Source organism: Ovis aries, chromosome X (genome assembly GCF_016772045.2).
Source record: "Ovis aries strain OAR_USU_Benz2616 breed Rambouillet chromosome X, ARS-UI_Ramb_v3.0, whole genome shotgun sequence".
In the NCBI taxonomy this organism is placed as follows: Eukaryota; Metazoa; Chordata; class Mammalia; order Artiodactyla; family Bovidae; genus Ovis; species Ovis aries.
Genome location: NC_056080.1, coordinates 79,146,976 through 79,168,359, shown reverse-complemented (window position 1 = coordinate 79,168,359; position 21,384 = coordinate 79,146,976). Strand labels below are relative to the sequence as shown.

General features: G+C 53.7%; 3 pseudogenes; all 3 read left to right on the top strand.

Annotated features, from left to right (window-relative positions):
- Positions 1–1,689: 1,689 nt before the first annotated feature.
- On the top strand, positions 1,690–3,178 carry LOC114112638 (melanoma-associated antigen 8-like; annotated as a pseudogene).
- A 2,107-nt stretch (positions 3,179–5,285) lies between these two features.
- LOC101110399 (heat shock transcription factor, X-linked member 3-like) lies at positions 5,286–9,352 on the top strand (annotated as a pseudogene).
- A 9,490-nt stretch (positions 9,353–18,842) lies between these two features.
- Positions 18,843–21,384, top strand: part of LOC114112640 (protein EOLA1-like) — a 28,971-nt pseudogene continuing 26,429 nt past the window's right edge.

Sequence of the window (21,384 nt, the reverse complement as noted above, 5' to 3'; positions counted from 1 at the left end):
TACAGGCTTCTCTGAGGTCTCCTCTGATTGGGGTCCAGTGTCCGCTCAGTCCTCCCTCAGGGTCCTCAACTTGAAACTCTGGACGAGCTGGGCTTCTTCCCTCTGCTCACCCGAGGCCATGCCCCCTTTCCCAGGTCTCCAGTTTCTCTGAGACCTGGATGTCAGGAAATGCAGCATGTGCTCATCCACCCTCTGTGTTCCCTGAGCCTTGATGTGAGGGTCCCACCTCGGGTCAACACTAGGGGCATCCCTGGACCTGCCAGGGCTCAAGATGAGGTCCCTGAGGGATGATAAAAGGTAACCCCACTGATCCCTGCCCCTGCTGTCAGCCCTGGGCCACCCTGGTGGTGGGATGAGCACTTGGCAGCCTGTTCTGACTTCCGCATCTGCATCTCAGAGACATTAGGCAACTGTTAGAAGGGGCAGGGCCTCAGATGGGAAGAGGGGGAGATCTTAGTTCTTTTGAGGGTCAAGGTGAAGACACTAAGGGAAGACTGAGAGGACGCTGGACCCCAGAGCAGAGTGGGGTCTGAGAGGACCTAGGGCAGATGAACCATGGTGCATTTCCTGACATCCAGCTGTCAGAGAGACTGGGGACCTGACATAACGGATGGGGCACTAGTGGGGAGAGGAGAGAATCGAAAGTCCTTACACAGAGACAGGTTGAGGTCCTTGAGGGATGACTGAAGGGACCCCAAGTGAAGACTCTAGGGACCCCAAGGTAAGACTGATGGAACCCCACAGATCTCAGCCCCTGTTATCGGCCCTGGGAGCCCTTGGGGTGAGAAGAGCACACTAGGTCTGTCCTCTCTTCCTGAGTTCCGGGTCTGTGAGTGTGGGGACCAGGTGTGAGGAGCAGGGACCTCTTCCCACCTTTCCTAGTGGGGAGACGCCAGAGCCTAGGTCCTACCGGAAGTCAAGGTGAACACCCTGAGTGAGGACTGAGGGTAGTCAGATCTCAGACCAGAGGGAAACTTGGTGGTCCCCAGGCAGGACAACTTCATGCCGCATTGCCTGACATCCCTGTCAGAGAGACGGGTGAAAGCAGCAGAGCCTCCTGATTGCAGACAGCACACTTGCAGATCTTGCCTGGAGTACAGGCTCCATGTGAAGAGGGACCGCGAGACAGTTAGACCCCAACAGGGAGGGACTTGGCCATTGCAGGAGGGTCTTGGAGGGCCCAGAGCAGGGTGGTGAGCAGGGTGAGCAGCTTCTTGACATCTGGCCTAGGGACCTCATGAGGTGAGGTTTTTCGGGTGGAGTGCGGATGTCTTCAGGTTAGCAGAGGCTGGACACACCAATCCCGATGGAGGACTAAGCAGACCCCTGCCTCTGTGGTCAGTGCGGGAGGCCAGGCAGGACATGAGGAGGAGTTGAGGACCGAGCATCTCCCCAGCCTAGGGCCCGTGGGATTCCCTGGGCAGGTGTGGCCTCTTGTGGGGCCCCTCAGCACTTTTTGTTCAGGCTAGGGTCTTGTTCTGAGTTTCCTTGCAGGTCCCCAGAGGGTAGGGACCAGGTTGTACCAGGGGAAAGGTGAGCACTGCAAGGGAGCCCTGAGGGGACCTCCCGCCACACAAAACTGAGGGGACCTCACAGAGTCCACCCCTCGTACTGTCACAGAAGGCTGAGGGCTGTGCCACAGGATACCCCCGAGCTGCGTCCTCCCTTTCTCTCACAGGAGCTGCAGGAACCAGGATGCGAAAGCAGAGGTCTGAGGCCCGTGTCCTGAGGTCAGAGAGCAGAGGTGGTCCAGGCAGTACCCGGAGTCAAGGTGAGGAGGGTGCCCTGAGTGTACACCAGGGGCTCCCCATCCCAGAACAGAGGGGACCCCACATGGGCCTAGTCCCACCACATTGTCAGCCTGGGAAGTCTTGGACTGTGCTGACTGCACCCTGGGGAGACACCTCACTTCCTTCTTCAGGTAGCCAGGGGACTGGATGCCCCGGAGGCTTGCGCCTGTGAAGTCTGAGAACACCTTTCAAGAGGAGATGCATAAGTGGCCTGTGGCCGCCCAGGGTGTGGTTTTCAGCTGAGGCTGTTCACAGCCCCTCTCTCCACCATCCAGGCCTGTGGTCCCCATATGTCCCCATCTGCCCCCCGCCCACCTCCGCCTCCTCCCTCCTGCCTCAGGCTGTGGTTTGATCCCAGGCATCGCGCTCATGGTCGACATGAGTGAGCTGAGCAAGCTGGAGGAAGAACTTAGGACCCAGGCCCAGGGACCATTGGAGGCGCAGTTCTTGGGCCTGAGGCAGGGGAGACTGCAATTGCCCCCCCCCCCAACGGTCTCTGGCCTTGCCCCCAGTAGCTCTGAATGAGATGCTGGCTAACCTGATTAAGTTCCTGCTGCTCATGCATCCGGCCAAGGAGCTGACCTCCCAGGTGGAAATGCTAAAGAAGGTCCTCAGGCATAACCAGGAGCACTTTCTGGTGGTCTTCAGCCAAGCCTCTCGGTGCCTGCAGCTTGTCTGTGGTGTGGAGGTGAAGGAGGTGGAAGCCAGGGAGCACATCTACATCATGGTCCCCACCGTGGGCCTCACCTATGATACGATGCTGAACAGTGGGCAGGGCCTGCCCAAGGCCGGCCTCCCAGTACTGGTCCTCAGCCTAATCACGTGGAATGGAGACCGTGCCCCTGAGGAGAAGGTCAGGGGAGCACTCAGCAGGATGGGGGGGCGGTGTTGAGAGTGAGCACTGCAACTTTTGGGAGCCCAGGGAGCTGCTTACCCACATGTGGGTGCAGGAGGGGTGCCTGGCATACCGGCAAGTGCCTGAAAGCCACCCTGCCCGCTCTGAGTTCCTGTGGGGTCCCCAGGCCTATGCGGAGACCAGCAAGTGGGACGTCACGGCATTTCTGCTCAGGGTCAAACAAAGGGCTTTGAGGGCCTTCCCACCCCTGTCTACGTAGCCTGCAAGGGAGGAGGATGAGGCGGGCTGAGCCAGAGCAGCATCCAGGTGATCCTTCCCTCTGTGATTGAAGAGGGAGAGGTCAGCCTTCTCAGACGTGCTGGCCCAGGCCAGTTGGGAAAACTGGTGTATAGCATCTTTGGGTCCCTGTTCTCTATGATGACATGGAGATTCATCTGTTTTCCTTAGAGAACTTTCAAACTTTGATTGTTTTCTTTTTTTTTTCCATGATTGTTTTCATAGAAGCCTAAATAAACTTCAGTGTCTTAACTTAGTGAATGATGTTGATCACAGTGTGTTTGAACTTACCCAGGTCAAGAACAAGAACTTCGCTGTTTTGTAAAAGAGATTGGAGACTCTTCCATTGTATTTTGTGGTCCCGAACAGGATGCAATGGAATTGGAATTAGAACTGTTTTGGAAAAGTGAGTTTACTTAGCAGTAATATAGATGGGGGAAGAATTAGATGATAAAAGTAATTGTAGTGAATTCATGGTTCTGTCCTTTTGTGTCATTTTCAAAAACTAAATTATCTCTGTTTATTTGGATTTGCCTGGGTCACTTTAGGAAGTAGCAGATAATGAATTGAGCCCCCTGCTCACTGGCTCGTCTATTCCAAAGACCTTTTTGGAGCCTCTGCTCTGCGAAATGCTGTGTTAGCAGTGGGGACACTAGGAGAAGCAGGACACCTCCACACCTAGAGCGACGGTCTAGGAGCTGCAGTCACATGAGGAAGGTGGAAAGACATCCCATAGTCGCAATGAACAGTGCAACACAGGGCGGGGTGATGGGGTTACGGGAGGAGTGTTGGAGTGTCAGTGCCTGAGCCAGGGTGGTTTGGGGCTTGGGAAAGCTGGGTTCTTTCTCTGGGAGGTGACTGTGTTGAGGCTGGGTGGTGGCAGCCCTCAGACTTGCAGACAGTGTGTCTTGAGGGTGACGGGAAATTCTGAAGTGGATCTTTGCTGTGAGGTGTCCTTTTGCATCTTGGATAAAGCCCAGAGAGATCTCTTTCTTGGGCAGGAAGGAAGGGGCCCTGGCTCTCATCACATTGCTCTTGATCACAGGGGCAAATGAGGTGTTTTCACACCCCATGCTGCTGCTACTGCTGCTAAGTCGCTTCAGTCGTGTGTGACTCTGTGCGACCCCATAGACAGCAGCCCACCAGGCTCCCCTGTCCCTGGGATTCTCCAGGCAAGAACACTGGAGTGGGTTGCCATTTCCTTCTGCAGTGGGTGAAAGTGAAAAGTGAAAGGAGGTTGCTCAGTCGTATCCGACTCTTAGTGACCCCATGGACTGCAGCCTGCCAGGCTCCTCCATCCATGGGATTTTCCAGGCAAGAGTACTGGAGTGGGGTGCCATTGCCTTCTCCATCATACCCCATATCTGCTAGGAATTCTGCAGAACTTGGTCACACTCCCTTGAAGTGGTGCCCAAGAAATCCATGAAACTACTCTCTTTTTCCTGGACCAGGGGATCCGGATCATAAAGTGTTAATTAGCTTTGAATTATCTTGATTGTATTTGGCCATCATAATCAATGAATTGACCTCTGTTGGGGCTGCAATGAAGGAAAATAACGGTTTGGATGGAAGACCGGCTGAGGCAGAGGCAAAGACTGGTTCTTGTTTCTATTTCCTATAGCAGCTTGGGTCCTGCTGGAACACTCCTTCACACCCAAGTTTAACAGGTCCTCTAACTGGAAATAGGGCTTAACAGGTAGCTAAAATGATGAAGAATCTGCTTGCACTGTGGGAGACCTTGGTTCGATTGCTGGGTCAGGAAGATTGCCTAGAGAAGGGCATGGCAACCCACTCCAGTATTCCTGCCTGGAGAATTCCATGGACAGAGGAGACTGGCAGGCTACAGTCCACGGAATTGCAAAGAGTCAGACATGACTGAGTGACAAACACTATAGTCCACTATGGTCTAAGTAGAAAAGTTTCTTAGTTTTATTTATGAAACGTCCAGTTTGGCTGATTAGCTATTCCACATCCTATTGAGGGTCATATTCTCTGACATGCCTGGACCACAAAGCAGCCAACCCCATCCCACAGTGGAGAGTGGAGGAGTGTCTGGGGGCAGCGATGTGTGAGATTCCTGTCGTGTCATCACAGTGCCAACGGCCGCCAGGCCCTGCGAGCTCTGTACTGTCCCTCAGGCCCATCCTGCAACCCAGCATACAGGGCTCCTCACACCTGCTCACCTCCCAGATGAAGAACTCAGGCCATGGGGCTTGGGCATCTTCCCAAGACCACCTGCTAGTGAGGGCCAGCGTGGGCTTAGAGCCCTGGTCTCAATTCCTCTGGAGCCCCTGCCCTTCCCGCCCAGCCCAGGCTGTGCCCCATCCTTCTGACACCTCACGCCTTCCTCTTAGTGCTACACGATGTCTCTGAGGCGACAAAAAGCAGGCTGGCAGAAGGAAGGGGACAAGGCGAATCAGAAGCACTGTGGGCTGCTCTGTGCTTTGCTGAGAACTGACTCTGTCTGGGGCCGGTGTCTCTGTGCAGTCCCAGCACCTCCCGAGTGAGGGCAGCGCCCTGTCCTTGGTGCTGCCATGGGGCCTCCTGCCCAAGTGAATGTGCCAGGCTGACCAGCTTCTCACTGAGCAGGAGGGAGGAGGGCCTGACTGTATGGTCCCAGTCCAACTGGGATAAGGCTCCTATAGGAGCCTCCTCCGATATGGGAGGGAAGGTAACACAGGCAGACCCCCGAGGCTCCAGGTCTCTCCAGCTGCAGTGAGGGAGGGGAGCAGCTGCAGGGCCTCTGCTCTGGGGACACCAGGGTGGGGATGCCAAGCGCAGGGGCAGGAGAGCTAGGCTGAGAAGGGCAGGCCTTTGGCATCATGAGAGCTTGGTGTGTGCACAATACATGTGTCCCGAGCACCAGCTGACGAAGACTCCTCAGTGCCACGTGAACCCACTGCCAGGCCCCAGGTGGTGCCTGGAGGATGGGGACCAGAAAACGCAGCTCCCTCAGGATCCAGGGGGTGAGGCGGGGCCCCGAGTGGGGTTGGGTGGAGGCAGGAAAGGCCACCCAGCCAAGCTGCCCACAGATACCAGTCTCCCGCCCCCTTCAGAGGAGCCACCAGCGGTCTCCAACAATCACAGCCTCCAGGGTCATGTTCCAGTCAGATGAACCGACCTGAAGGAATGCCTTGTCAGCCTGTTTAGGAGTGCAAAGGCAAGGGAGCAAGCCGAAGTCGAGGCCTGCAAGCTCCATTCTGGCCACCAGTCCTCAGGCCAAAATTCCCTGGGAGAGCCTCTTCCACAGCCTCTTAACTCTCCCCTTTCACACACCAGGCTGTGCCCCTCACACAGGGCAAATGACCCTGCTGAGTGGCAGAACTAGGGGGACACCATCCCTAAGGGGACAGTGCCCTAGGGTCCTCACACGTGGGCCTTTCCAAGGTGCTGGTCTGTCCCCTACATGGGATTTTGAAGAACAGTGGCCCTCAAAGGTCAGAGAACACACATCTCCAAACCCACTGCCCTATCGTCCATGTGCTGTGAAGACAGGTGACTCTCACTTGGGTTTCATCCAGTCCCACACCCAGACTCTCATCCATTTTCAAATACAGGTAGGCGGGGGCATCCTTTGGTCACATCTAGCTCAACAACTGAGAACTCTCCCTGGGGGTGAGTGTGTATAAAGGAGTCTCCTTGAAAAGTACCTAACCTGTGAGCCAACAAAATCATTCAATGTACCAGCCATCTGGGTAAGGGAGAACAGGTCCACAGTGGTGGTGGGGGCAGGGGCAGGGGCAGGGGTGGAGAAGATCAGAGCTGGCCTCGGAGAGGACCACTGAAATGCTTGTTTTCAACAGAACAATCTGTACCTTGAGCCCCTAGTCAAGTCCTTCAAAGGGCAAGTACCCATGGGACATGAAAGTTGGACATGGGAGGCCAGGACTAGGGATAGCAGAAGTCAAACCACCCCAGTCTCGAAAGGAAACAGGATTTCGAGTCAGCCTCCAGGGAGTCTAAATCCAAGTCTGAGACTCTGGGAAGGGGGCAGGGAAAGCACACACCCAGGTGTTCCCAAGGTGAGCCATGAGAGCAGTCTTTATAGGAAGAAATGGAAACTGAAGGCAACAACCTGTAATGTTCAGTGGGATGACGTCTGGGGGTGGGCAGAACTCAGGAGGCTGCGAGTTCAGCAGAGCACCTGGCTGTGCCCTCTTACACGGCATCGTGTGGAGTCTGTGTCCATGTCTCCTTATTCTCCACAGTCAAGTGGAACGTGAGGTCGCTCCCACTGTGCTCAAGCACAGCCCTATTCTGGGGAGGGCTTGACCTGGGGGGTGCTGGGGACAGGACAACAGGACTCTGACTTTGGGGCCATCTGAGCGGGACCTACCTACCGGCAGCACCAGCTGGAAGAGACCAAAGCCAGAAGAGGGGCAAGGAGACCGGGATGGGGGTTGGGGGGGGTGGGACCAACAACTCAGCTAGGCCATCCAGCCCACTACGGGCCCAGTCTTCTGGGAGGGACAGTTGCCAGGAGCCCATCTGACCCCTGGGGTCTCTCTCGGTGGAAGCTGAGCCAGGACTCACCAGGGCCTGGCCCTTTAGCAGAAGCCAGCCACAGGCCTGCCCATTGCTAAGGAGGGAGGTGGAGCCAAGGGCACGTTTGTCAACCCATCCAGGGCCTGGCCCCCTGAAACAAGGTGCCTGGCAGCAGATGAGAGCTTTTGCAGGCAACCTGAAACATGTTTTTCTGTACTTTCAGACAAGAAACAAGCTGGGATCCCATCCCTGTCTACATCTCCCCTCCCCCACACTGGGTGCAGGGCTGCCTCACCACATTAGCTCTGTGACATCATGAAACAATTAAGGGAGCTGACCACTTAATTGGCTGCCAGATTCTAGAACCTCTAGAGAGTATTTTTGCCACCATCCCCCCAACCCTGGCCTGAGGCCCTCCTGCCCTGAGCGTTCACTGCTTGGATAGAGAATGCTCCTGAGCTAGAGTGGCTCCATGGCTAGTCGGAGTTCCAACGAGGCACACAGCCCCTCTGGCCCCATCAACTGATGGAGAGCCCACAGCAGGAGACAACACCCCCATTCTTTCCCGATGCAAATGTGTATTCAGGGGAGGTTTTGGCAAAGCAGGGTGACCAACCCGAGAGCCTAGATCTGGGCTCCCAAGACAACCCGCCCCCCCACAGGGCCCAAACCCAGAAACAGCCAACAAGGAAGAGAACAACACCGTCCTCAGGCTGTCCTTCCCCAGGAAGCTCTGGATGATCGTGGAGGATGTGGCCTTCACCTCTGTGCACTGGAAAAACAAGGGAGACACAGTGGTCATCAAGGCAGATCTCTTCCAGACAGAGGTCCTCCAGGGCAGAGGTGTGGACAGGATCTTTGAGACAGACAGCATCCAGGGTTTTATCTGTGAACTGAACCTGTATGAGTTCAGTAAAATCCATCCTTCAGGTAGCTCTGTGGGGAAATAGAGGATGATGGTAAAGAAGAAAGCCCTTCCAGGGAGACTAGACTAGATGACCCGAGTGCGGGACGGCTTTCATTTCCCAGGAGAACTGTTTTCTCATGAGAGGGTGGTTAAGGAAAGAGAAGAAAGCAGGGCCTTTCGTGTTCCACAAATCCCCTTAGACAGGATCCACATGGGTGACTCCAGATCCTGAGAGGCCACTTGATGTCAGGGACCGCCAGCAACACCTCAAGCGAGGCCAACCCCAGGGGAGCTCTAGGGAGCACACTCGCTAGGGCCTCATAACCTGCCAGGAATGAAAAGACCTTGTCTCCCTCCTTAGGGAAGGCCAGGACTGTGGTGGGGATGGGGGCAGCGAGGAATGGCTATTCTCCTCCACAATGGCTAAAGTAATCCATGTCCTTTCAGATCTATCACAGCTCCAACTTTCAGAGAGACAAGCCTCTCTTCCTGCAGAACATCCAGACAAAAGGCAACCCCATAACAACTGCTCAGCCCGCCACTGGCACAACAACGACTCCAAAGAGAAAGAAGTGAGCGTTGACGACCAGACACTCTCCTTGATTCCATCACAACGAGTCCACCCAAGAGGCTGACAAGAAGGCCCAGAAGGGAGCCCCAACTGCTCACGGAACCCACGGCCGGCACTCTTTTGTGTTCTGTGGCCTCTGGTTTACGGGCAGTGTAGCCGTGCAGGCCGGGGCAAACCATCTTCCCAGAGAACAGGGCAGCCCCAGTGGAGAGGGTACGTCCAGCAATGCCACGTCTGTACCTCTGGCTACTGCTGGAAGGGACACCACAGGGGAACTGTCCGAGAGCCTCCCAGAGTACCCAGGTTATGCTTCAGTGATGATTATGTACAGCATCTATTATTCCATCGTGAAGGCGGCCATTTCAGTTGTGGCCCCAAACGAGGCCCCTGAGGTGGAAGAGGAGCAGGAGTCCTCAGATTACAAGTGTGCCCTCTGTGAGCAGTTCTAGAACAACCCCAGTCCCTGAGCTGCCAGGTCCCCAGGGACACTCAAAAGCACTCTCTTGTAATCAAAAATCTAATTCTGGCTCTAATAAAGTAAAGCAAAACTTCACTGGAGTAAATAAAGAATTGAACAAGAACTTTGAGTCTGTGTTCTTTATCTGTCCATGCTATTCAGACATGGCACTGGAGGGGCCACATGAGGCTGGAAGCCCACACCCCAGGAAAGCTTCATTCCAGTCCTCATGGTCCATTTTCATCTGAAGCAGCAGCATTTCACACGCTCGGCCAAGGGTCTGACCCACAAGCTGAGCGCTGAGGCGAACCCAGGACGGACTGGTCCCTGTGCCTTGCCTGCCACTCAGCAGACAGCCCAGCCAGGCTCCTGACCTTGGGGGTGTCACCTTCCATGAGTCACGCACCCTGAAGCAGAAGGGGCTGCTCCTGGGTCCCCCGATGATGCCATAGGTTTCTGATCAGTAGCTGAGAGTCTCCAGCTCCCAATCCAGGGGCCTCCTCAAGAGGTGGGAGTGACCCCACCGGCTAAAGGCCTTGCAAACACATGACCCCAAACCCAAAGACAAGTACGAGGTTTCCACAAGGTGAACACTAGCCCTTGTTGTTCTGAGCTCACAGCTGTATTTAAGAGCCTGTCTTTGGACGTGGAATAGCCAGGCACTGCGTCCAACACACATACTTTGTGAGCCAAGGGACACTTTCCAGCAGGGCAAGGGTCACCTGCAAGGACAAACCACGGCCTGTTTCTGGGCCTGCAGGCCTGTCCAGGTGCTGGAGGCCTTGCTGGCTACTGATGCTCAGCCCAGCCCCTGGCCCTCCCCCATCACCCTCTGGACACTGTTCCAACATTGGGGAGTTTGGACCAGAACATAGAGGGAAAAGCACTAACCGGTTTCTTAACAACACATTCACAACCACCTAGACCGAGCAGGGCCGAAATGAGTGGAGATGCCACTTTTTCATAAAGGTCAAAGTCCCAGAGACTCTCACTGAGTCCAGAGCAGCAACACACAGTGGGAGTCTTAGGCCCGGCCCTGCACCAAGTGGGCAGCCCACCGCTGGGCGGGGCCAATTCAGACTGAACTAGGAGAGCATGTCCAGGGCACGGCGGCGACAGAACAGTGTCACCATGAGAGACTGGTCTCTCAGTCACCTTCCACTTGAGAGCCTAGTCTGGACAGGCCTTCTGCCCAAAGGGGATCAGGTGCTTGAAGATGTCCACCTGGAAGATGGCCTTCCTGGCCCTCCCCGGGGCAGGCTGCAGCAGCCAGTGGGGGTTGGCGAGTGCAGCCAGTACATCTGTTGCAGGTCAGGCAGCAGGGCTTGATTCTCCAGCTCCTCCACCTCGTCTGGACCTAGGTTTTCTGGGCACAGCAGAGTGACCCCAATGTCCACGAGACCTGCGTGCAAAGACAGGACACAGAAGGAGAACAAGGTGATTCAAAGTCACACCTGCTAGAGACTAAGACCGCATTACGGAAGGGAACCTGGGTGAACTGGATCCTCTGAGCATTTCAGCATGCTCACCTTGGCAAAGGTAATTCAGGGCGAGGCCAAGTGAGGGAGGGAGCAAAGTGAAAGGGAGAGGCCTGGTGCTCCAGGAACTCACCAGGACAGGAGCAGCTCTCAGTCTGACCACTGCAGGCCACAGGGTCAGAGCAGGAGGGCCCTGGTGGGGAGCCTGCAGACATCAGGTCCCCAAGTGATTCACCAGCAGACAGGTGTTGCTGTGGGGCCTCACCCGTGGGGAGTCAGGGGATTTGCTCTGGCTCTGCTGCAGGCAGTGGGGATGGGGAACCCAGGCTGGGTGCTGTGGTGCCTCTCATGTTCTCTGCCGGGCACACACATGCACGTAGGAACATGCACAGAGACAAGTGCCACATGCAGACCTGGATCTGGGTGGGGCTCATCCACTGGAGCTCTCTGCTCCGGCACCTCCCATCAGGCCACATCCTCCCAGTCCGGTGCCCGATGTGGATGGCCAGGGTACAGTGCCAGGTCCGCATAGCATGGGCTGCCACCGCGTTTCCAGGTTCTTGACGTCATTTAAGAAGAAACTTGGATAAGGCTTTCAGAAGGACAGACAGCCGAACTTCATCTCCAAGGGCTCCCAGGGTCTCATGTGGCTGTGGAAACACAGATCCACAAAGGCCAGGAGCCTGACACAGTGGCCTCCAAGCTCACAGCCCTGGGCCGGACATCACCCCATGTGTCTGAGCATCCTCCAAGCCTCCTGACACAGAGGGGAGGGTCGCAGAGGGCTGGCTCCTTCCATCCATCTCCACACTGTCTGTAGACAGGGGTTGGCGAGCCAGAGGACCCGCCCATCACATGTAGTCTGTGGGGAGGTCAGGAAGGAAGGTGGGACAGCAGGAGAGAGGCATGAGGTGAGTCTGAAGACAGAGGGAGTCAAAACCCTGGGAGCAGTCAGGAGGGAGGGCAGCTCCTCTGGCTTCACAGCCCAGGGGCTGGGCTCTGGTCCTCTCCCAGCACAGACAGGCACAGTCCTGGGCTTGGTTTCCCCCAGCCCTGGGCCCCACCACAACCCTCAGCTCCCTGGCCCCATCACTGCCCATGCTCTTCAGATGCTCCATCTTAGCCCAGGGATGCTGAGCACACATCTGTGCTAACCAATCTGGCCTTGACCCTGGGGCTGCCCTGGACCTCAGACACCCTGCCAGGTGTCTTCCCCAGGTGTCTTCACCTTTGGGAGTCACCTTCCTCCCAGCCCTTCCCACACCATGCCCTCCACTGTCAGCAGATGCACCAGCCCCTGCCCAGAGCCTAGAGGAAGGACAGAGAGCAGAAACAACTGGGACGGACATGTCCTTGCTAGGCCTGGGATGGCACCATGCAAGGATCACAGAATTCAAACCTCAAAAAACCCGCTAGGTTACTGTCACCTCATTCAACTGCTGAGGAGGAGCCGGGGGATAGAGAGATAGCCCATGACTGTAGGGGACATGACCACATGCACCTCCATTCTCACTTCTTTCCTTGTACCTGGTTGGGGTTCCTTGTTTACTGGAAGAGGGTGGAGGCAGAGGAGCAGAGCTGCGGTCCTGAACCTCAGCAGCATCTCAGCACCTTGCAGGGAGCCTCCGTTTCCATGTGTCTGTGAGGATGGGGACAAAGTCCCAGAGGCACCCAGCTCAGGGCCTTCCGGGCCTTTCCTTCCCCAAACACAGCAAAGCCACAGTTCTCACAGGCCCACAAGGCCCCACCTGATCTGGCTCCTACCCTAGTGGCCTGCTCTCTTCAGTGCTGGATTCACCCCCGGTAGCTAAGAAGGCCATCCTTCCATCCTTAGAGCATTCCAGTGTGTTCCTACCTCAGAGCCTTTGTAAGGTGTGAGGAGTCACATCACGTCCCTTCAGAGTCAGGTGCTGGAGTCTCAATCCCCTGTACCTCTCCGGACCTTACAGACAAAGGAAAGGTCTTCTCAGAGCTGACGGTGGCCAAGTGAGCTCATTAGGATGGAACCTCCTCTAACAGGATGGCTGTCTCCATACAAAGGACACATTTAGAGACAGATAAACACAGAGGGGAACTCCGGGTGAAGAGGAAGGTGGAGCTCTCCAAACCCAGACACGCCCACCATGGCCAGCAAAGCCCCAGAAGTGAGGGGGGAGATATGGGACAGACTCTCCACATCCGTCATGAGAACCAACATCAGTCGACACCTTGACCTCAGTTGCTGGCCTCCTGCACCAATGTGGTTTGTAGTTTGAGCCACCCAGCCTGTGTGACCCTGACACAAAACCCCTTCTCCAAAGAAGACTCTTTCTTCAAAGATGACACAGATGTCCAACAGGCACATGAAAAGAAGCTCAACATATGGTCCTACTTATTAGACTAATACAAATCAACACTCCAATGAAGTATCGCCTTACACTGGTCAGAATGGCCATCATCAATAAAACCTGTGAAGAATAAATGCTGGAGAGGGTGCAGAGAAAAGGGAACCCTTGTACATTGTTGGTGAAATGTAAATGGGTACAGTCAATAGGGAGAACAGTATGGAGGATCCTTAAACAACTAGAAACAGAACTACCAGATGATCCAGCAATCCCACTCCTAAATATATACCTGGAAAAGACAGAAACTCTAATATGAAAAGATCCTCGGACCCCAATGTTCATTACAGCACTATTTACAGCAGACAAGATATGGAAGAAAGCCAAATGTCCATCAACGGATGATTGGATAAAGAAGATGTGGTTTGCGCGTGCACATGCATGCACACACACACACACACACACACACACACACACACAGGAATACTGCTCAGCCATGAAAAATAATGAAGTAATACCATCTGTGGCAACACAGATGGTCCTAGAGTATCGTATTAAGAGAAGGAAGTCAGAAAGAGAAAGATAAATATTCTATGGTATCACTTATATGTGGAATCTAAAAGACGATACAAATGAAATTATTTACAAAGCAGAAACAGACTCAGAGAACAAATTTATGGTTCCCAAAGAGGAAAAGCAGGGGAAGAGATAAATAAGGAGTTTGAGATTAACAGATACACATGACTATGTATAAAATAGGACTACTGTGGTGCTGGGGAAGACTCTTGAGAGTCCCTTGGACAGCAAGGAGATCAAGCCAGTCCATCCTAAAGGAAATCAACTCTGAATATGCATTGGAAGGATTGATGCTAAAGCTGATGGGAAGAGCTGACTCACCTGGGCTCTGTCCTCTCCGTACCTGAGTCTCTTCTCCTCACACCAGGTCCTCGGTCTCTCAGATACCAGGATGTCAGGAAGTCAGGACAGGCCTAGTGTGCTCTTCTCACCCCAGGGGCTCCCAGGGCCAATGACAGGGCCGGGAACCTGGGGTCCCTTGAGTCCTCCTCAGGGACCTCACTTTGTGTCTGGGTAGAAGTTCTGATTCTCTCTCCTCCCTTACTAAGCCCCCAGCCCTTATACCAGGACTCTAATCTCTCTGAGACCCAGATGTCAGGAAGTCTGCTCCCTATACCAGGACCCCAGTCTGAACCCTGTATGTTAGGAAGTCAGACGCCTATATCAGGTCCCCAGTTTGAGACTGGATGTCAGGAAGTCAGCCCCCTATACCAGGTCCCCAGTCTCTCTGAGCCCTGCTGCTGCTGCTGCTGCTGCTAAGTCGCTTCAGTCGTGTCCGACTCTGTCTCAGACTGGGGACCTGAAACAGGCGCCTGACTTCCTAACATTCGGGCTTCAGACTGGGGTCCTAGTATAGGGAGCAGACTTCCTGACATCCAGGTCTCAGACTGAGGATCTGAAACAGGCGCCTGACTTCCTGACATCCGGGCTTCTGATTGGGGTCCTGGTATACGGAGCAGACTTCCTGGTCTCTGAGAGACTGGTGTCTTGGTGTAAGTGTTGGGGCCTTAGTAGGGGACAGGAGACAATCTGAAAGTCCTACCCAGAGACAAGTTGAGGTCCCTGAGGAGGACTGATGGAACGCCACAGATCCTTACCACTGTCATCAGTCGTGGGAGCCCCTGGGATGAGAAGAGCACACTAGGTCTGTTCTGACTTCCTGACATCTGGGCCTGTGGGAGACTGGGGACCTGGTGTGAGGAGCAAGGACTCAGGTGGGGAGAGGACAGGGGCCAGGGGAGTCAGCTCTTCCCATCAGCTGACCAAAGTATTGGAGCTTCAATTTTAGCATTAGTCCTTCCAATGGATATTCAGAGTCGATTTCGTTTAGGATCGACAGGCTTGGTCTCCTTGCTGTCCAAGGAACTTTCAAGAGGTCCATGAATCAAGGCAAATTGGAAGTGGTCAAACAGGAGATGACAAGAGTGAACATCGACATTCTAGGAATCAGTGAACTAAAATGGACTGGAATGGGTGAATTTAATTCAGATGACCATTATCTCTACTACTGTGGGCAGGAATCCCTTAGAAGAAATGGAGTAGCTGTCATAGTCAAAAAAAGTTTGAAACGCAGTACTTGGATGCAATCTCAAAGATAACAGAATGATCTCTGTTTGTTTCCAAGGCAAACCATTCAATATCATGGTCATCCAAGTCTATGCCCCAACCAGTAACGCTGAAGAAGCTGAAGATGAACAGTTCTATGAAGACCTATAAGACCTTCTAGAACTAACACCCCCAAAAGATGTCCCTTTCATTACAGGGGACTGGAATGCAAAAGTAGGAAGTCAAGAAATACCTGGAGTAACAGGCAAATTTGGCCTTGGATTGCAGAATGAAGCAGGGCGAAGACTAATAGAGTTCTGCCAAGAGAACACACTGGTCATAGCAAACACCTTTTTCCAACAACACAGGAGAAGACTCTACACATGGACACCACCAGATGGTCAACACCAAAATCAGATTGATTACATTCTTCGCAGCCAAAGATGGATAAGCTCTATACAGTCAGCAAAAACAAGACTGGGAGCTGACTGTGGCTCAGATCATGAACTCTTTATTGCCAAATTCAGACTGATACTGAAGAAAGTGGAGAAAACCACTAGACCATTCAGGTATGACCTAAATCAAATCTCTTATACAGTGGTAGTGAGAAATAGATTTAAGGGACTAAATCTGATAGACAGAATGCCTGATAAACTATGGTTGGAGGTTCATGACACTGTACAGGAAACAGAAATCAAGACCATCCCCAAGAAAAAGAAATGCAAAAAAGCAAAATGGCTGTCTGAGGAGACCTTACAAATAGCTATGAAAAGAAGGGAAGTGAAAAGCCAAGGAGAAAAGGAAAGAGGTATCCATTTGAATGCAGAGTTCCAAAGAATAGCAAGGAGAGATAAGAAAGCCTTCCTCAGTGATCAATGTAAAGAAATAGAGGAAAACAATAGAATGGGAAAGACTAGAGATCTCTTCAAGAAAATTAGAGATACCAAGGGAACATTTCATGCAAAGATGGGCTCGATAAAGGACAGAAACGGTAGGGACCTAACAGAAGCAGAAGATATTAAGAAGAGGTAGCAGGAATACACAAAAGAACCGTACAAAAAAGATCCTCACGGCCCAGATAATCACAATGGTGTGATCACTCACCTAGAGCCAGACATCTTTGAATGTGAAGTCAAGTGGGCTTTAGGAAGCATCAGTACGAACAAAGCTAGTGGAGGTGATGGAATTCAAGTTGAGCTTTTCGAATCCTGAAACACAATGCTGTGAAAGAGCTGCACTCAATATGTCAGCAAATTTGGAAAACTCAGCAGTGGCCACAGGAGTGGAAAAGGTCAGTTTTCATTCCAATCCCAAAGAAAGACAATGCCAAAGAATGCTCAAACAGATGGTATTACTTCATTATTTTTCATGACTGAGTAGTATTCCTGTGTGTGTTGGGGGGTGGGTGTGGGTGCGTGTGTGCACCACATCTTCTTTATCCACTCATCTGTTGATGGATATTTAGGGTGCTTCCATATCTTGTCTGTTGTAGATAGTGTTGCAATGAACATTGGGGTGTATGTATCTTTTCATATTAGAGTTTTTGTCTTTTCCAAGCATATATTCAGGAGTGGGATTGCTGGATCATATGGTAGTTCCATTTGTTGTTGTTAAAGGACCTTCCACACTGTTCTTCATATTGACTGTTTCAGTTTATGTTTCCACCAATAGTGTACAAGGGTTCCTTTTTCTCTGCACACTCTCCAGCATTTATTCTTCGTAGGTTTTATTGATGATGGCCTTTCTGACCAGTGTAAGGTGATAGTTCACTGGAGTTTTGGTTTGAATTTGTCTAATAATTAAGAATGTTGAGCATCTTTTCAAGTGCCTGTTAGCCATCTGTGTCATCTTTGGAGAAAGGGTCTTCTTTGGAGTATGGCTTTTGTGTAAGGGTCACACAGGCTGGGCAGCTCAAAGTGTGATCCGTGTTGGCTCAGTAGACCAGGAGCCGAGGTTGAGGTGTCCGCTGATGTTGGCTATCATGTGGGCTGTGGGAAGAGTCTGTCCCATCTCTGCCCCCTCACTTCCAGGGCATTGCTGACCATGGTGGGTGTGTCTGGGCTTGGAGAGCTCCACCTTCTTCTTCACCCAGAGTTCTCCTGTGTGCCTTTCTGTCTCTAAATGTGTCCTTCATATGGAGCCTGCGGTCCTGTTAGAGGAGGGTCCATCCTAATGAGCTCACTTGACCTCTGTCAGCTCTGTGAAGACCTTTTCTTTGTCTTTAATGTCACGCCAAGGTACTTGGGACTCAGACTCTAGCACCTGACTCTGAGGGGCATGATGTGTCTCCTCACACCCTACAAAGGCCCTGAGGTAGGAAGACACTGGAATGTTCCAAGTATGGAAGGATGATCTTCATGGCTACCAGGGGTGAATCTAGAGGGGAGGAGAGCAGGCCACCAGGGTAGGAGCCAGATCTCATGGGGCCTCACGGGCCTGTGGTAACTGTGGCTCTGCTGTTCTCAGGGAAGGGAAGGCCTGGACGGCCCTGGGATGGGTTCCTCTGGGACCTTGTCCCCGTCCTCACAGCCATGTGGAAACAGAGGCTCCCTTGGAGGTGCTGAGACCCTGCTGAGGTTCAGGCCTGAGGCTCTGCTCCTCGGCCTCCAATTCCCTCCAGTAAACAGGGACCCCCCCGCCTCCAGGTAAAAGAAAAGAAATGAGATTGGAGGTGTGTGTGGTCAGGTCCCCTGAAGTCATGGGCTATCTCTCTATCTCCCAGCATCTCCTCAGTCATGGAATGAGGTGACAGTAACCTAGTGGATTATTTGAGGTTTGAGTTCTGTGACCCCTGTGTGGTGCCGTCCCAGGCCCTGATGATGACATGGAGTGCATCCATTGCAGTAGTTCCTGCTCTCCTTTGTTCTTTCTCAAGGCTCTGGGCAAGGGCCAGGGTATCAGCTGACAGTGGCGTCTGGGGTGTGGGAAGGGCTGGGAGGGAGGTGGCTCCCAAAGGCATGCAGAAGACACCTGGCAGGGCCGTCTGAGCTTCAGGGCAGCCCCAGGGCCAAGGCCAGATTGGTTAGCACGGAACTGCCCTCAGCAGCCCTGGGCTGAGATGGGGGATCTGTAGAGCATTGGCAGGGGTGGGGTTGGGAGCTGAGGGGTAGGGTGGTGGCCTGGGGTGGGGGAAGCCAAGCCCAAGACAGTGCCTGTCTCTGCTGGGAGAGGACCAGAGCCTAGCCTCTGGGCTGTGAAGCCAGGGGCTTGCCCTCCCTCCTCAGTGCTCCCCATGTTTCTGGGCCCTCTGTCTTGGAAGTCACCACGTGACTCTCTCCCACTGTCCTGCCCTCCTTCCTGACCTCCCCACAGCATCCATGTGATGAATGTGTCCTCTAGATTGCCGTCCACCTGTCAGCAGACCATGTGGAGATGGATGGAAGGAGTCAGACCTCTCTGACAGCACCTGCCCCCATTCTGTGTCAGCAGGCTTGAAAGATGCTCAGGCATGTGGGGCTGAGGTCCGGCCCAGTGCTGAGGTCCAGCCCAGGGCTGTGAGCTTGGAGGCTGCTGTGTCAGGCTCCTGACCTTTGTGATTCTGTGTTTCCACAGCCACAGGAGGCCCGGGGAGCCCTGTGAGATGAAGTTTAACTGTCTGTCCTTCCAACAGCCTTTTTCAGGTTTCATCTTAAAGAGTGTCAAGACCCTGAAGATGTGGTGGTGGCCCATGCTATGTGGACCCGGCACTGTACCCTGGCCATCCACATGGCACACTGGGACTGGGAGGACGTGGCCTGGCAGGAGCTGCTAGAGCAGAGGCTAAGGATGGGCCCCACCTAGATCCAGGCCTGCTGTGTGATGGGGACAAGTTCAGCTGCAGAGTGATTGCAGGCAAGTGTCACCCTGCCCTGCGCTGCCTACACAGCCCTGGGTGCTGCCTTGGATCTCAGCTGGGTTGTGCTCGTTTGTTTTCTGTTGAACTGGTTGGTGGGGGGTGGGGGGATGAGGGTTCTTCAGAGGGACAGCAAGGGTCCCTGGGCTGGGAGATGGTGGCCAAGGCGCCTGACCACCACTCTGTGCCTCAGTCCCCATTTGTGCTCTGAGGCAGAGGTGCATCCAGGTCTGCACATGGCACTTGTCTCTGTGTGTGTGTGTCCACACGTGTGTGTGTGTGTGTGTGTGTGTGTGTGTGTGTGTGTGTGTGTGCCTGGCAGAGACCATGAGAGGCAGGAAAGCACCCAGCCAGGGTTCCACACCCCCACTGCCTGCAACTGGGCTTGAGCAAGTCCCCTGACTCCCCAGGGGTAGGCCCCACAGCAACACCTGTCTTCTGGCAAAATGTTTGGGAACTTGATGTCCACAGGCTCCCTGCTTGGGCCCTTCTGCTCTGCCCCTGTGGCCTGCAGTGGGCAGACTGAGACCTGCCTGTGGCCTGGTGCATTCCTGGAGCACCAGGCCTCTCCCTTTCATTTTGCTCCCTCCCTCACTTGGCCTTGCCCTGAATTCCCTTAAGACTCTTGAGAGTCCCTTGGACTGCAAGGAGATCCAACCAGTCCATTCTGAAGATCAGCCCTGGGATTTCCTTGGAAGGAATGATGCTAAAGCTGAAACTCCAGTACTTTGGCCACCTCATGCGAAGAGTTGACTCATTGGAAAAGACTCTAATGCTGGGAGGGACTGGTGGCAGGAGGAGAAGGGACGACAGAGGATGAGATGGCTGGATGGCATCACTGACTCGATGGACGCGAGTCTGAGTGAACTCCGGGAGATGGTGATGGACAGGGAGGCCTGGCGTGCTGCGATTCATGGGGTCACAGAGTCGGACACGACTGAGCAACTGAACTGAACTGAACTGAACTGAACTGAACTAAAGGTGAGCCATCCTGAATTGCTCAGCCAGAGGACCCAATTCACCTCACATCCCCTTCATGATACAGTCTTCATCTCTAGGAGGTGCGACTTTGAATCACCTTGTTCGCTTTCTGTGTCCTGTCTTTGCACTCAGGTCTTGCGGACAGCGGGGACACTTTCTTGCACCCAGAAAACCTAGGTCCCGATGAGGTGGAGGAGCTGGAGATTCAAGCCCTTCTACCCGACCTGCAATAGAAGTACCTGACAGTGCTCGTCAACCCTAGCTGGCTGTTGCAGCCCTTCCCAGCAAGGGGTGGGAAGGACATCTTCCAGGTGGACATCCCCGAGCATCTGATCCCCTTTGGGCAGGAGGCCTGTCCAGACTGGGCTCTCAAAAGGAAGGTGACTGAGAGATCAGCACATGGTGACACCATGCCCTGGACATGCGATTCTGTCTGAATCTGCCCCACCCTGCGGTGCCTACTTGGTGCAGGGCCGGGTGCAGGGACTCCCCTCATAAGGTGCTGTTCTGGACTCAGCAAGGGTCTCCACGACTTTGACCTTTACAAAATGATGGTGTTGCCACTCGCATTGGCTCTGCTGTGTCTGGGTGCTTGGGAAAAATGTGTTGTTAGGAAACCTGTTAGTGTTTTCTCCTCTTTGTTCTGGTCCAAACTCCCTGATGTTGGAACAGTGTCCACGGGGTGATGAGAGAAGGCTGGGGGCAGGGCTGAGCGTAAGCATCCAGTGAGGCCTCCAGCTGGTAGAGAGTCCCCCAGGCCCAGAAACAGGCCTTGGTGTGTCCTTGCAGGTGACCCTTGTCCTGCTGTAAACTGTTGCTTTGCTCACAAGGCCTGCATGTTGGACACACTGCCTGTCCGCATCATGTCCAAACACAGGCTCGTCAATACAGCTGTGAGGGCAGAGCAAAAAGGGCTGCTGTTCACCTTGTGGGAACCTGTACTTGTCTTTGGGTTTGGGGTCATGTGTTTGCAAGGCTCTTGGCGGGTGGGGTGAGTGACCCCACTTTCTGCTGAGCATCTTGGGGAGGCCCATGGATCGGTAGTTGCAGGTGCTCAGCTCCTGATCAGAAACTTGTGGTATCCTTGGGGGATCCTTGAGGAGCACCTTCTGCTTCAGGGTGCATAACTCATGGAAGGTGACACCCCCATGGACAGGAGCCAAGGCCCAAGAACCAGTCCATCCTGTGCTTGCCTCGTCATTCAAATCAGCAACCACACTCTTGGCCGAGTGTGTGAAATGTTGCTGCTTCAGAAAAAAGGAACCATGGGGTCCAGACCGAAGACTGTCTGCTGCATGGGCTTCCAGCC